Below are 15,137 nucleotides of genomic sequence, written 5' to 3'. Positions count from 1 at the left end.
CCCAAGGGACGTCTCTCTGAGGCTATAAGTATAATGGCTGTTTCCCTTCCTCGCTAAACCGTACGCTTTAGAAATTTATCTCAAACCGAGGCCCAACATTTTCAGATACGGCCCTCCATTATTTAAAGCCATTTGGCTTAAACTGCAGTTTTACGAGTGCAGTCGACGAGTGTATGGGAAAACAGAAATGGTATATTATTTCAATGCCGAAAATAAAACAAGAGAAGAAATTTACAATGTAAATTATACAGTAGGAGTATGAAGATTATTTGGCAATCAAATCGCCTGAAATTTCATATAAAATCAGATTATATATCAGTTTAGTGAGATTGGTGTTCCTCTGTATTCCTCTATGGACATGAGTCATGGTATGATAATGAAACAATCTCCAATAGATTAAGTAGATTTTGAGAACAAAGCCCTCAGAAGTATATTGGGAGTTAAATGGCAGGACAGGATTAGAAATTAAACTATAAGAGAGATTACTCGAGTGCCATATGTAGATGAGATCATGATGAGGGATAGATGGAGATGGTTTGGGCATGCTCTTCGCACTCCCGAAGAGAGGTTACAGTTCACCAAACGTTCAGCTAGGCTCCACAAGGCACTAGAAGAGGTGGATGACACAGGCCTACATGGATGAGGACTATGAAGAGCGAAGTAGATGATGATGAATGGAAAAGTATTGAATTGAAAGCTCAAGATAAAGACAGCTGGCGAAATCTAACCGAGGAGCTTTTGCGTCAATAGGCGTAGATGATGATGATGAAATAATATAGGAGTATGAAAAATATATCATTATTATTATTGCCAGCTAAACTATAACCCTAGTCGGAAATGCAGGATGCTACACACCCAAGGGCTCCAAATGGGAAAATAGCCCAGTGGGGAAAGGAATGAAGAAACAGATAGAACAGTGTGCTTGGTTGTACCCTCAAGCAACAGAACTCTAACCCAAGACGCAGGAAGACCATAGTAAAGAGGCTATGACACTACGCAATGGTTAGACTTTGGAGTGTCCTTAAGAACTGCTTACCATAGCTAGAGAGTCTCTTCTACCCTTCCCAAGTGGAAAGTATACCACATATATGAGTGAAAATTTACTGCAGCTTCAAACCAAATCTGTCGTAACTTATCAAAATGTCAAAGGTAACTTAAATCTCTAATCGAAGGGCATTTAAAATAGCATAAACTAATAATCTTTTAATTAACCATTCGAATATTCAAAATTTTAGCAAGCAGCAAAAGGAATTTACATTTCTTGCCCTAGACTAAAAGTCATCTTGAAACAAGAACATCGAGAATTTAATCTACGTAAGGAATTCTCTACAAGGAAGCAATCTAACTAATGACACGGCGAGCAGAGATAGACAAAAGCCAATAAAACAGAATAAAAAAAATCAAAGCAAAACCTTCGGTCTACCAACACCTCAGGCGAACATGAAGATGTCAACTATGCAATGTGTCTGATAACTGCTGAATCATGAATGCAACGACCGGTGATATCAATACTAATTCTGAATTCGAGTCACCGTGTTCTCGATCAATATTTACTAAAATATTTCATGTTTGTGTTATTGTCACTATTTATATTATTAGGTCAATACTGATTGATGCACTATGAATATTGGAAATAAGTAAGGCATTTATTAGGCTTCTAGTGTAACAATATGGAAATTAGAGTAATTTTTTCTTGCATGGATAACCCTCCATATTATTCACACACACATATATCTATCTATTTATATATATATATATATATATATATATATATATATATATATATATATATATATATATATATATATATATATATATATATATATATATAATCATCTGCCGTTACTAGTACTAGTCCACTGCAGAACAGCGGCCTCAGACATGTCCTTCCACTTGCATCTATTTATGGTCTTCTTGTGTGAGACCACCCCATATATATATATATATATATATATATATATATATATATATATATATATATATATATATATATATATATATACAATGTCCCTTGCTTTAGTCTTTAGCTCCAAACCTGAAACCAGGCTAAACAACAACAACAAATACTGAATGTTTCCTTTTAGGTATCCTTATGTGCAAAAATAAAATGGCAGCAAACAGACTGTACCAGTACAGAACCCAAAACCTTCCTCTAATAAGCAGCACACCATAGGCACGGCCTTCCCACGAACGTAGAAAAGTTCATTAGGGTCAAGTGATACTCGTTAGGCCTACAGATCCTGAGCCTATGGTTTCTACAGATGCCGTTAGGAACCAAGGTTGGATTTTCACTCTTCCCTCTATCTTATCATATGATGAGATCACCAAAAAGGAACCATAAGGATTATCATATAAACGACCTTTGGAAAGTCCTACAAAACAATAGCTAGACATTCCACAAGGTCTGCGAAAATATGGAAAATGAGAGAAATAAGCCTATTCATTATTTTGGAATTCAAAACATTCGAAATATAGAAGATATTAATGCTTTCAAAGAGGAAACTGAGGATTTTCCTGTTTTCTAAGTGCTCATAATGTGGATTTAACAATAAACGAGCAATATGCGGTGTGGAATGCTGAATGCCTTGGAGTACATACGATAAAATGACTGAAGGCCTGCAGAGAGTAGGATTCCCCTGTTGTATAGGACCAGAAAAGCAGCCCTTTAAATTAAAGTATAACCAGAAAAGTCGACTTGTGTGCACCATAAACAAATTTAAATGAACATACTCGCATGTAAAGCAAATCGAAAGTGTATTCAGCTTCCACAGAAGAATGGAAACATTTGAAAATAGACCTAACATTTGGAAAACATAAGTGAAGTAAATCATTTGCGCGTCACTTCTTGTAAGGTCACGGCCAATCCTAGAGGAAATCAGTCTAGTTTTCTCTCCTTCCGCATGCACGTTTCACTAGGAAATAAAGGGAAACTTAGGTAAAACCCAAAGAATGACTTGAATGCCAAGTGGGTGGTGTCAACTTTCTGCTAGCCTTCACATTTTATCGAAAACCACCTCTTGCTTGAGGGTACAACTCGGACTCACTATTCTATCTAATTTCTCTTCCTCTTGTTTTGTTTGAGTTTTTATAGTTTATATAGGAAATAGCTTCTGTACCATGGTCTTCCACTGTCTTGGGTTAGAGTTCTTTTGCTTGAGGGTACACTCGGACACACTATTCTGTCTAATTTCTCTTCCTCTTGTTTAGGTAAGTTTTTTATAGTTTATATAGGAAATAGCTTATGTACCATGGTCTTCCACTGTCTTGGGTTGGAGTTCTTTTGCTTGGCTGGACACTTGGGCACAATATTGACTAATTTCTCTTCCTCTGGTTTTGTTTGAGTTTTTATAGTTTATATAGGAAATAGCTTATGTACCATGGTCTTCCACTGTCTTGGGTTGGAGTTTTCTTGCTTGAGAGCACACTAGGGCACACTATTCTATCTAATTTCTCTTCTTGTTTTGATAAAGTTTTTATAGTTTATACGGGAGATATTTATTTTAATGCTATTGTTCTTAAAATCTTCATTTTTTTTCTTGTTTCCTTTCCTCACTGGGCTATTTTCCCTGTTGGAGCCCCTGGGCTTAAAGCATACGGCTTTCCCAACTAGGGTTGTAGCTTAGCAAATTGTAATAATATAGAAAATTAAAATAATTAGTTTCAAGTGTTAATTATATTAGTTTTTTTTTTTTTTTTTTGTAAATACAACATTCTACAAAAGTACAAAGAGGAAAAGTAGACTATAGATTCCTTGTACGATTAACATTATTCAAAGTTAAAACAAAGAATAATGAAATCGTGAGACCTTGAACTTGACCTTATTTCTACACACGTGAGGAATGAGTTAAGCTCTCCAAGTCATTTTGATATTGTGAACAATTTCTATTTTCTAAACATTGTTCATTCAAATAACGGTTTTAATGGATAACACATCTATTCTTTTCTAGCATGATTTTGATCAACGATAGTTTTTAATATCAATAAGTCCTTATTCCTGATAATTTATTAAAGTTAAAGCTCACTGTACTATGGTAACATTAATTAGGAGAAATTTTGAGCTATTGACTAGTATCTTACGAATAATTTCCGTCCTTTACGTATCTTGCAATAAATTAGTTACACAATCTATTAAGAAAACAATTGTAATCCCACTGCACAATGAATGTATATTCAATTTTGTTGAAGTTGACACAAGTCTCGTTTTATAGTTTATATATAACTGATCAATTTCAACGTTGTTAGTTTTTTTAAATACTCTTTATTTATCACTTATCTATAGTTTATTTACTACTCTCTAATATCCTTTCCTCACTGGGCAATTTTCCCCGTTGGAGCCCTGTAGCTTGTCTAATAACAACAACAACAACAACAATAATAATAATAATAATAATAATAATAATAAAGTCTTGCTTTTCATTCCAAAGTCATTTTCGTGAGACCGGATCTACACTCAATAAACCTTCAATACTTGATGAAGCAATATATATCCAATCCCATAACTCATGTAACAATGGCTGCAAATTTACTTACGTTGGAGTTAGTGCTCATTCACATAATTAAAATTTGATATATTGAGATTTATAATAGTAATCTTACAACAACAATATCGATTAAGTTTGTTATATTAACCCTTCCAAGAAGCATATATATATATATATATATATATATATATATATATATATATATATATATATATATATATATATATATATATATATATATATATATTATATTTGATAATTATGTTCCATGTTCCAATGAAGGATTAAGTAGTAAAGAAAAAAAGTGGGCAAATGTCTATCTAATTACGAAAAAACAACAATTTTATTCCCTATTCATGTACGATAAATTTCACTTCCATTTCCTTATCCAAGAAGCATTTATGTATTATATTTAATAATTATGTTCCATGTTCCAATGAAGGATTAAGTAGTAAAGAAAAAAAGTGGGCAAATGTCTAATTGCAAAAAAAAAAAAAAAAAAAAACAAAATTCCCTATTCATATATCAATAAATATTACTTCCATAACCTTAGATATCCACGAACCAATATAAGCAGATGTATTTCAAGGTCAGACTAAATGGGATAATAGCCGTTACTAACGATTTCCAAGAGGTCCTCAAGAGTGATCTATTTAAACACGACCTAGCGAATTCTAGCCAGTAATAATTCTCCACTACTCTGTTGTATAATAGCGCCACTGTATTGATAGTTGGTTATTTATATGCTGTTTGGGTCAGTAAGAAGAAACGATATACGAAAGAGGAAACAGATGCCTTTCTTAAGAGTAAATTTCAATATGATCGGTGGCTTTTGAAAAATATCTATAAAGAATGAATAAAATGTTCACCAAAAAGTATTTAAATTATTGTTGTTGAGTGACTAGAAATTAAAATCAAGATGTGTGATGTTGTAAATTGTTAAATTAGATGGATTTGTTTATAGAAAAATGTAATTAAATGTGATTATACTGTAAATATTGTGATTGTAAAGAATATGTAATTTAACTTTTTAATAAAACGATAAAAAAACTCTGTTGTATTAATTATAATTTTAAGTATCTCTTAACACGACTGTGTAAACTCTGGACTGCAATAATTATCTATTACTTTCGTGGATTGCATTTTGGGTATCTTGCGAAAAACGTAATTGAAATCATACGAGTCGTCAAAGTGTTTAATGAGGCTGTTTTCAAATTTTACAAACCCAATATGGGGTTATGAGATGATCATCATGGGCAAACAAGCATGGAACTAGTTTCGTGTGGCCCCTGGTTCTTGCCAGCAAAAACCCACTTTGTTTTACCTCTATATAAAGAAACTGTACTTACTATAATAGTACAGCATCTTATTTACGATATTACAGTAGCTTACGTGGGTCAAACATGCTTTGGTTAAAAGCATCCTAAATATGTCTTAACTCTTGACAAATGTTTGAAAATAGTCACAAATATATAAAGCATTTTCTAACCTTAAAAAAAACATAACAGAACACAGAATATCAGTCTTGACAACTATTAAAAAAAGTCACAGATATCTAAAAATTTCTACCCTTTAAATAAAAATAATAACAGAAGAACACAGACTACCAGTGAGAATTTCTAGGAAGCTCCCAAACACAATCTGGTTAAACCACAACACGAACAGTTGCTGAGATCCTACCGGTATAAGGATCGACTTGCAGGATCACGAGGTAATAGGAAATCTGAAACAAGCAACACGAACGGTAAAACCCCACTAAAAAAAAAAAAAATTGATGATTTCACCTTGCAGATCACATCACAGAACCATCCTCGTGTACCCAGGTACATGAAATGATTTTAAAAAATAAGCCTTGTTAAAATCACATATTATTACTGGAAATGAAACCATAATAAATAGACGATGGAGAAGAAAATCATCAAAATCTGTACTTGAGACGTACACTGAATACGTTGTTTAAAGTTGAAATTCGATGTTAATGCCGGTATCCAATCCTCTTCCGAAAATGTATCCTTTCGCGCAAGGAGCGACACACAACTTCTCACTCCACCAGCTCAACTCAAACTGAAAGGGGGGAGTCGCCGGGACTCCGAGTCCGGAGTCTCAGGACGGCGGGGGGAGCTCTGTCTGCCTGTCGGTGTTGGAGGAGGAACCCCGGACCCCGTCTGCTGAATCTCCCAGTCAGTCCCAGGACTTTTGCAGTCTCAGTCCCGTGTCTCAGCGTCTACCAGTGCGGTAGTACTTGGGTAGTGTCGTGGAACATCCCCCTCACTCCCTCCTTCCCTCCCCCCGGGAATGTGACTCACTCGCGGTCTGTATTCTGTAGAGTGGAATGGTTGGGTGGGGATTTACAGGGGAGGGACAGGGAAGGTAGTGTTGAGAGAGAAGAATATTGTCCCTAACCTACCCACTTTGATGTGGCTATTCTTTCAACGGGAGATTTTACTGAGATTGGGGATTAAGTTTCGAAATTTTAATAGTTAAATTTACGGTATGTTCTTTCAAACAGGTGGAATAAATATATATATATATATATATATATATATATATATATATATATATATATATATATATATATATATATGTATGTATATATATATATATATATATATATATATATATATATATTCAATGAAAAAAACCCCGAAGGACAACAAATAAGGGCTATGGACAACCCTCTAGATATTGTTAATAAATAAACCTAACCTAACCCAACCGCAGAAACTGACCATAATCTATAATAATTCATACACCTAAGCAGAATGCTCATCATCACCCTTCAAACCAAACCATATATATGTTTGTATTTCCTAGCTAACAAGGACCCTACTTAATGTGTGTGGTAGAATATTGGAAACGTCCCTAACTAGGGAAGGGGGGTTCTGGGGGAGCCTATAGGTCTACCTCCTGAGTCACCAACTGCCATTGCCTGGCCCTCCCTGGTCCTAGATTGATGAAAAAGAGGCATTGGCACTAACCATATGTATAATGCCCCATCGATAAGGCATTATCAAGGATGAACTTTAAATATTTAATCCACAGGTGTGATACACTTCTTAGATTTGTTTGCTCTTCATCCCCATAGCATTTCTTTCATACTTTCCACATGTCCAAACCATCTCAAAACAACTTTATTTATCATTTACGTTTATATGTCTCAATATTTCTTATATCTCTTATTCTTCTTATTCTTAATATACAGCACAGATAGTACATCTCAACGAATTCATCTTTATTTTAACATTATCTGCCTTCAGCAACAACACTTTAATTCCATAAAGCGAAGTTGGCTCAACAACTTTTTTTCATAGATAAAGCCAGACTTTCCAGGGCCTTAAACCACCCAGCTATCTAACACTGCATTACATATTGTTACTGCCTTGCCCTATCATCTGCTATAGCAGTGGTTCTCAAACTTTTCAGCCCGCGACCCCCCAAACGATATTGCTAGAGGCATGTGACCCTCGCCTTTCCCCGAAGTGCTTCTGACACACACACACACACACACACACACACACACACACACACACACACACACACACACACACACACACAGTACATGCCTATGCCCCGAATCATAAGAACATAATAACAACAAACATGATAAGATAAATGCAAAAAATATACGCATTATAGAGTTAACTAATTTATTACTTGTAGAAAAAATCACAATCTTTAAAGGCAAAATAGGCAAAGCAATACAGTCTATTTAAATTTATAGAATTAATGTTAAATCCGTACAGGCACTCACACTTTGCTAACTGCTTCAAGAGAAAAAAATAAGTATGAAATTAGAATTATACCTTTGTTGAAGAAAGCTACTGCAGATAGCATAAATTATGTCAGTGTTTGTAAACTTTAGCACAATAAAGAAAAAATTACTGGTATCTTTATACCAAAATTTAGATATTCAGGCTGGGCTTAAAATGATTAACAAAATAATTATAGCGTTTGACTTGGGTGCTGATATTGCAAATTTGCTGAAACCTAAAATCAGCTAATGATCTATAATTCTCATATGAGACAGTATACCCACACAAACATCCAGTAGACTCAAAGCTATTTCATACCCTTTTGGTTTCAAAATCAATATTTTGGAAAATTTTGGAAATTATGTCTGAGATAATATTTTTTTTTCTTTTTTTTTTGGCTTTAGAAGAACTGTATGAATTTCTTGTGAAATAATTACTTATTTAGTAACTGTTAAAATAAAAGTACAATATTCATGGAAGTTTAATGACAATGATCAATATTTAGGCCCAACTATGGGGCTCCACTAGCAGTGATTAGTTAATTATATCCCTATTCCACAGTGAAAACAGTATTTACACAGGCCTAAGTTTATCATGAATAACTAACATCAATTAGTGAGATACATGGGCCTGCTTTTTTGAGCACAGTAACTCCATCCTGGGTTTGATACCAGAGATGGCAACTCGGAGATCATCCTCCACCCTGAGTCTTGATCGGTATTTGTTTTTTATATAAGTCAGTGCCGAAAAAGTCTTTTCACATAAATAGGTTGATCCAAAAGGAAGTAATACATCCATTGCTGCCATGGATAATCGTGGATATTCCCTTGCAATTGAAATCCAGAACTCATCCAGTGTGGTTGAGCCAAACGATGCCTGTAAAGTCCGATCACTGGAGAGCTCCAGCAGCTCATCCTCCATGTCGGATGATAAGTGATCCCCTGTAGCAGTGAATGGTTGCCGTATCCAGTCATATTGTTGTGGGGTTGTCTCTTTTGGGAAGTATTTCTTGAAGTGGTCCACAAGACCTTGTAGGTGAATCGTGATCATTACCTTCACGTTATCGACGCTTAATTCATTCTCCGCCATAAATTCTTCCACCTCAGGAAACATTTCAACACTGCCCCCATCAACTCGCACAGCCCATCGTTCCAGCTTCCTTGTAAATGCATCAATTTTGTCAGAAAGAATCAAGATGTTCGTGTTTGGGCCTTGTAGTGATAAATTCAGCAGATTAAGTCTTTCGAATATACAAGACAAATATGCTAGACTTGCTAACCAGTCAGGGTCAGTCAGATAGTCAGCAAGTTGGGACTCAGATTTGATCAGGAACAGGCGCACCTCATCTCGTAGTTCGTACAAGCGGCTGAGAACTTTGCCTCGGGACAGCCACCTGACTTCTGTGTGGAACAACAGTGCTTCATGCTCCGAGCCCATCTCATTGCAGAGTGTGGAGAACAGCCTGGCATTTATGGGACGTGTTTTGATGTAATTTACTATTTTAATCGCAGTTTGAAGAACACTGCTTAACTCTGGATTGAGTGCTTTGCTAGCAAGAGCTTCCCTGTGAATAATACAATGTGTAAAATTTATGTGAGGTGCCACTTGTAAAACTTTTGCTTTAAGTCCTTTCCTCTTACCCAACATTGCCCCAGCACCGTCTGTGCACACACCAACACACTGGTCCTAAGACAAGCCCTCCTTTTGTATTTTGGTGTCTAGCTTTGTGAAAATGTCACTACCTGTACAGGTCCCCTCTAGTACAGTGCAAAAAAGCATGTCTTCTTGAAGTTTTCCACCAAAACTGTATCTAATGAATGCAAGTAATTGTGCAGAATTTGATATGTCTGTCGACTCATCTAGCTGCAAAGCATACTTCTTTCCCTTAACCCTCTCAATCAGCTGACACTTAATGTCATTTGAAATGTCATTAATTCGTCGAGTAATGGTGTCGTTAGACAGCGGGACTATTTCCAGCTCACGGGCCATCTTATTACCATGCATAATCCGACTCATAGTCACTGCACCAGGTTTCATGAGGGTTTCCCCAATGGTATGTGGCTGCTTGGACTGTGCAATTAGGTATGCTACCTCAAATGATGCCATCTGAGCTTTGGCAGAGGTGGTGGTTTTCTGAGCTAGCACTTGTTTTTGACCCTGCAACTCTCCCTCCTTTCGACGGAAAAATTCTATTGGTTTATCAGCATGAGAAGGATGCTTGCTTTGCAAATGCCTTTTCATTTTCACAGGCTTTAAGCTTTCATTTGCAAGTACTTCTGAGCACATAACACATTGGGGGTACTGCATCTTATCAATGGTAAAACTAGTGAATCCGAATTTTATAAATTCTGCTTAATATTTCCGAAGTTTGGGTTTGGATGATTGGTCATACTGGGAGGTCTTACCCTTACGTTTGTCTTGCCTTTTATCTATATTTGAAGTAGAACTGGTAGATGGTAGTTCGGAAGGAATCTCATCAGTTGTTTCTGAGACACTGTTGTCAGTATCTGATGTTCCTTCCTTGTTTGCAGTCCTACGAATTATCCATCGCTCCATGTTGCTTAATATGTATATAGCTTGCTATCAAAAATTGTCCCTAAACACACACGAGGCAGCTGTGACTGAGGAAAGACTCACCGTTGACTAACTCGACTCATGTGCCGTCTTGGACTGCTGATAGTAAATGCCATATTGATAATCAGATAGATAAAATATCAATTAATTGTTATCTAAATACCAGATAAATTTGAAAGTATGTATACTGACATTTAGTTTTAAGCATCACGTAATCTGAGACCCTGAGTATCAAGCAAAAGTCAAAATTTTACTGTAAATTGGTGATGCATTGTTATTAAGCATCTGGCAACTGGTCACGCTCATTCACTGTGCGCCAACGGAGCTCAGGACTGGAAAACGGACAGGTACTGAACGTGTACGAGTGTAAATTGACAGTGAGATGGGGAGGTGACATCTCGGTTTTGTACGATGTTTCTAGGAAATGTAGGTAAAATATTGGAACTATTGCAAGTACATTGTATAATAAAATGTAATGCGTGGAAAAAAATTATGAATAATAGTTTAACACTATCAGTGGCTAGATATATAAATATATTATATTTATTGTTTTTTTTTTATTTGCTTATCAACTAATCAGTTACTGATTTCATCAGTTGATTTATTTATTCATTAACTAATCTATTTATCAATCAATCAGTTTATTTATTTATCCATTAATTTTTTACATTTTATATATTCATTTAATTACTTATTTTTTCATTCATTTTTGTTTGCATTTATCTATAAATGTGTTAATTCATTTATTTATCTATTTAACTATTCAGCTATTTACTTATTTTCCCTTTTGTATATCTTAAATTTATTCGTTTATTATTTCATAATTACTATTGTATTTCTTTATATGTTTAGTTTGTTTTATTTAAATATTATGTATTCATTTACCCATACATGAAAGTCCATCAGCTTTAATAATTTTGCTTCGTTTTTTATAGTTAACAGACTCGTTTGCTTAAAGGGGAAAAATAAAATGACAAAATATGAGTAAGTTACGGCAAAACTAGTATGCTATTAGCGAGGGAATATCCTACTCGTATGAGAATCACGCGGACTGACGGATATACACCCTTGCTCAGAACTGTCAAAAATAGCAAAAAAAAAGACGTTTATGTTTGATAAATCATACCTTCCAAAACTAATAATGCCAGCTTAAAATCAATGACACTACTGCATAGAAACTTAGTCCCAGCGCAGCAGTGGGGGAATCACTAGTGTGTAGTATTTAGTTTAGTTTTGCAAAGGCCCATGGTGTTACTATTGTCCCACCCGGCTCTCTTTTCAGTGTTATTCTTAAAGATGCGTAACAATTCGTAACTAGTTACGGTAAATGACAAAATATAAGGTGTATATATGTATATATATATATATATATATATATATATATATATATATATATATATACATACATATATATATATATATATATATATATATATATATATATATATATATATATATATATATATATATTTGTTGTACTAAAATATAAACATTTGGTTTATTATTGATTTGAAATATTTTAGCAGAATTATTATGATTTAGCCTTAAAACTAAAGTTGACCATAATACTATTTTTTGCTTACTTATATTTATATTTTCTTAACATCATCTCGCGACCCCCCCAAAAGCATTTGGCGACCCCCAGGGGGGTCGCGACCCCCAGTTTGAGAACCACTGTGCTATAGATATCTCAAAGCGACCTAACTATTCGTATAAATCAGTTGCTTCAATTCCTCCACCACATGTAATATTGTCTTCCTTCTGATTTTAATCTACTGTATACTCCACCCCCCCCCCCCCCCACACACACAGATTACCCGGACCTTATTTCCGGACGGGGGCTCTTAGACAGTCAGTCACAGCCCCCAAACTGTATACTCAATACCTTGTTTTCACAATGTTCTGCAGTTTCCCCTCACTATCCCTAGCAGTTATCTGTCACGTGTAAACATGAACAGTTTCCCACACCATTCACGACTCAAATTCTTATCCCATGACTTCGCACTTGCCTCTAATTTCACCTCTCTTGAATTTGGTACTTTAAATGTTGAAGATACCTGATTTCAGCTTAAAAATTTAAAGGCCGCTCATGAATGGGAGGGGCAAGGGGCAGGGACATTGCCCTATCAAGCAGGACAATGCCCTAGAGACTAACCATATATACGTAAAATCAGCGCTTAAGCCTTCTCTTCACCCAAGCGAGGACCAAATAGGGCCAGGCAATGGCTGCTAATGACTCAGCAGATAGACCTACAGGCTCCCCCAAACCCCCATCCTTAGGTTACAAGGATGGTGATGTTGCAGCGACCAAAGGAACTAATGAGTTTTAGCTGGACTCAAACCCCAGTCTGGCGATCATCAGTTAAGGGACGTTACCACATGGGCTTCCATAACCCAGTGTCATCTGAAAAGTCGCTCACCAGAACGTCAGCCGGGATAGTCCAAAACCGCCCTACTGGGATGTCCAACCTCAGAAGTAACCAAATTAGAAATCGATGCTCTTCTCATCCATAGGGGACGCTGTATTATTATTATTATTATTATTATTACAAGCTAAGCTACAATCCTAGTTGGAAAAGCAGCATGCTATAAGCCCGAGGGCTCCAACAGAAAAAAACAACCCAGAGAGGAAAGGAATACGTAAATAAATACACTACAAGAGAAGAAATAAACAATTAAGGTAAAATGCTTCAAGAACAGTAACAACATTAAAATAAATATTTCACATATAACGTATAAAACTTTTGGAAAATAACATTAAGAGAAATAAGACAGAATAGTGTGCCAGAGTGTACCCTCAAGCAAGAGAACTCCAACACAAGACAGTGGAAGACCATGGTACAGAGGCTATGGCACTACCCAAAACTAAAGAACAATTGTTTGATTTTGGAGAGTCCTTCTCTTAGAAGAGCTGCTGGACCTTTCGTTTCTCCATAAAGGTCTTGTTATTTTGAATTTTCTTCCAGTTAAAGTCCTTTAAATAATAGCTTCTCTTTTAAGACTGCCACACCTTGCGTCACATATAGGCATTTACTCATGGTCCCCTGTCATAATTAATAACAAGAGCTATATCAATCATTATCTTCATCATCGTTGTTTAACTTTTGAAACCCTCTTTTCAGCTTCGTTTTGGTCCACCAGTATAGAATCATAATACAAAGCATTGGTATTCTACATTATAATAATTAAGATCTATATATATATATATGTGTATATATATATATATATATATATATATATATATATATATATATATATATATATATATATATATATATATATATACTGTATATATGTATATATGTATATATATATAAATTATGTATATATATATATATATATATATATATATATATATATATATATATATATATATATATATATATATATATATATATTCATTGGACGATGCCATAAAACCAAAACGAGTACGAGATACCATTTCTATTTTATAAGAATTCTTGATTACTTCATTCTCCATATATCAGCAGTATCATTTATAGGTACAGTCGGACACAGGAATTCCTGGCATACATCACTCCACAGAATTGTACCCTGTCACACCCTTTCTGCGTGTCGAGTAACCAAACAGTTAGTGTAGTGGGGAGATGGCATAGGTGCTGGGTGGGGTTACACACAGGAACTTGTCGCGCAGGTAGGGTGTAACAAGGTGCACTCCCTCAGAGAGAGGTGTGACAGGAATTTCTGTGTCCAACTGTACATAACTTCATAAATTATTATTATTATTATTATTATTAGTTGTAGTAGTAGTAGTAGTAGTAGTACAAAATAACAATTTCGCTTAGTAATAGACAACAGAACCACCGAATTCAATATATCAGATTAGTTCGCTAAACGTTTAACTGGGCTCCACAAGGCACTAGAAGAGTTGGAAGACCCAGGCCTACATGGCTGAGAACTATGAAGCGTGAAATGGGAGATGATGAATGGAGAAAGTATTGAATTAAAAGCTTAATATAGAGACGACTGGCGAAATCTAACCGAGGTCCTTTGCGTCAATAGGCGTAGGAGGAGATGATGATAATGATGATGAATACATGACATATCTGGCCTCCACTCCTATCCTCCCCGTGAATGAGAGGATATTGCGTTGGCCTGGTAGGTCAAAGGTCAGCGGTCCAAGTTCCCAAAGAGGAAATTTGTCTTATCATTACTATTGAGTTCTCTTGCTTGGGGCTACACTCGGGCATGCTGATCTGTCTTATTTCTCTTCCTCTTGTTTTTTTGAAGTTTTTATAGTTTATATGTGAAGGATCTAACAATGTTGTTACTGTTCTTGGAATATTTTATTTTGTTTATTTTTCTTCTT

At 35.4% G+C, this 15,137-nt stretch overlaps 1 protein-coding gene across 3 annotated transcripts in view; it reads right to left on the bottom strand.

The window, feature by feature from the left end:
• The window catches only part of sn (fascin domain-containing protein singed), a 145,203-nt gene that overhangs the window by 86,831 nt on the left and 43,235 nt on the right, over nt 1-15,137 (bottom strand). Inside the window, exon 1 of one of the 3 annotated variants that reach the window (XM_068351734.1) lies at nt 6,424-6,580. The exons of the other annotated variants lie outside the window; for them this stretch is intronic. The gene's annotated coding sequence lies outside the window, so the exon portion shown is untranslated. Of the gene's footprint in view, nt 1-6,423; nt 6,581-15,137 lie in introns of those variants that run through there. 3 annotated transcript variants of the gene reach the window in all.

Source organism: Palaemon carinicauda, chromosome 28 (assembly GCF_036898095.1).
Source record: "Palaemon carinicauda isolate YSFRI2023 chromosome 28, ASM3689809v2, whole genome shotgun sequence".
Classification (NCBI taxonomy): domain Eukaryota; kingdom Metazoa; phylum Arthropoda; class Malacostraca; order Decapoda; family Palaemonidae; genus Palaemon; species Palaemon carinicauda.
The sequence above is the reverse complement of the archived record's forward strand: the minus strand, read 5'-3'. Positions and strand labels throughout refer to the sequence as shown.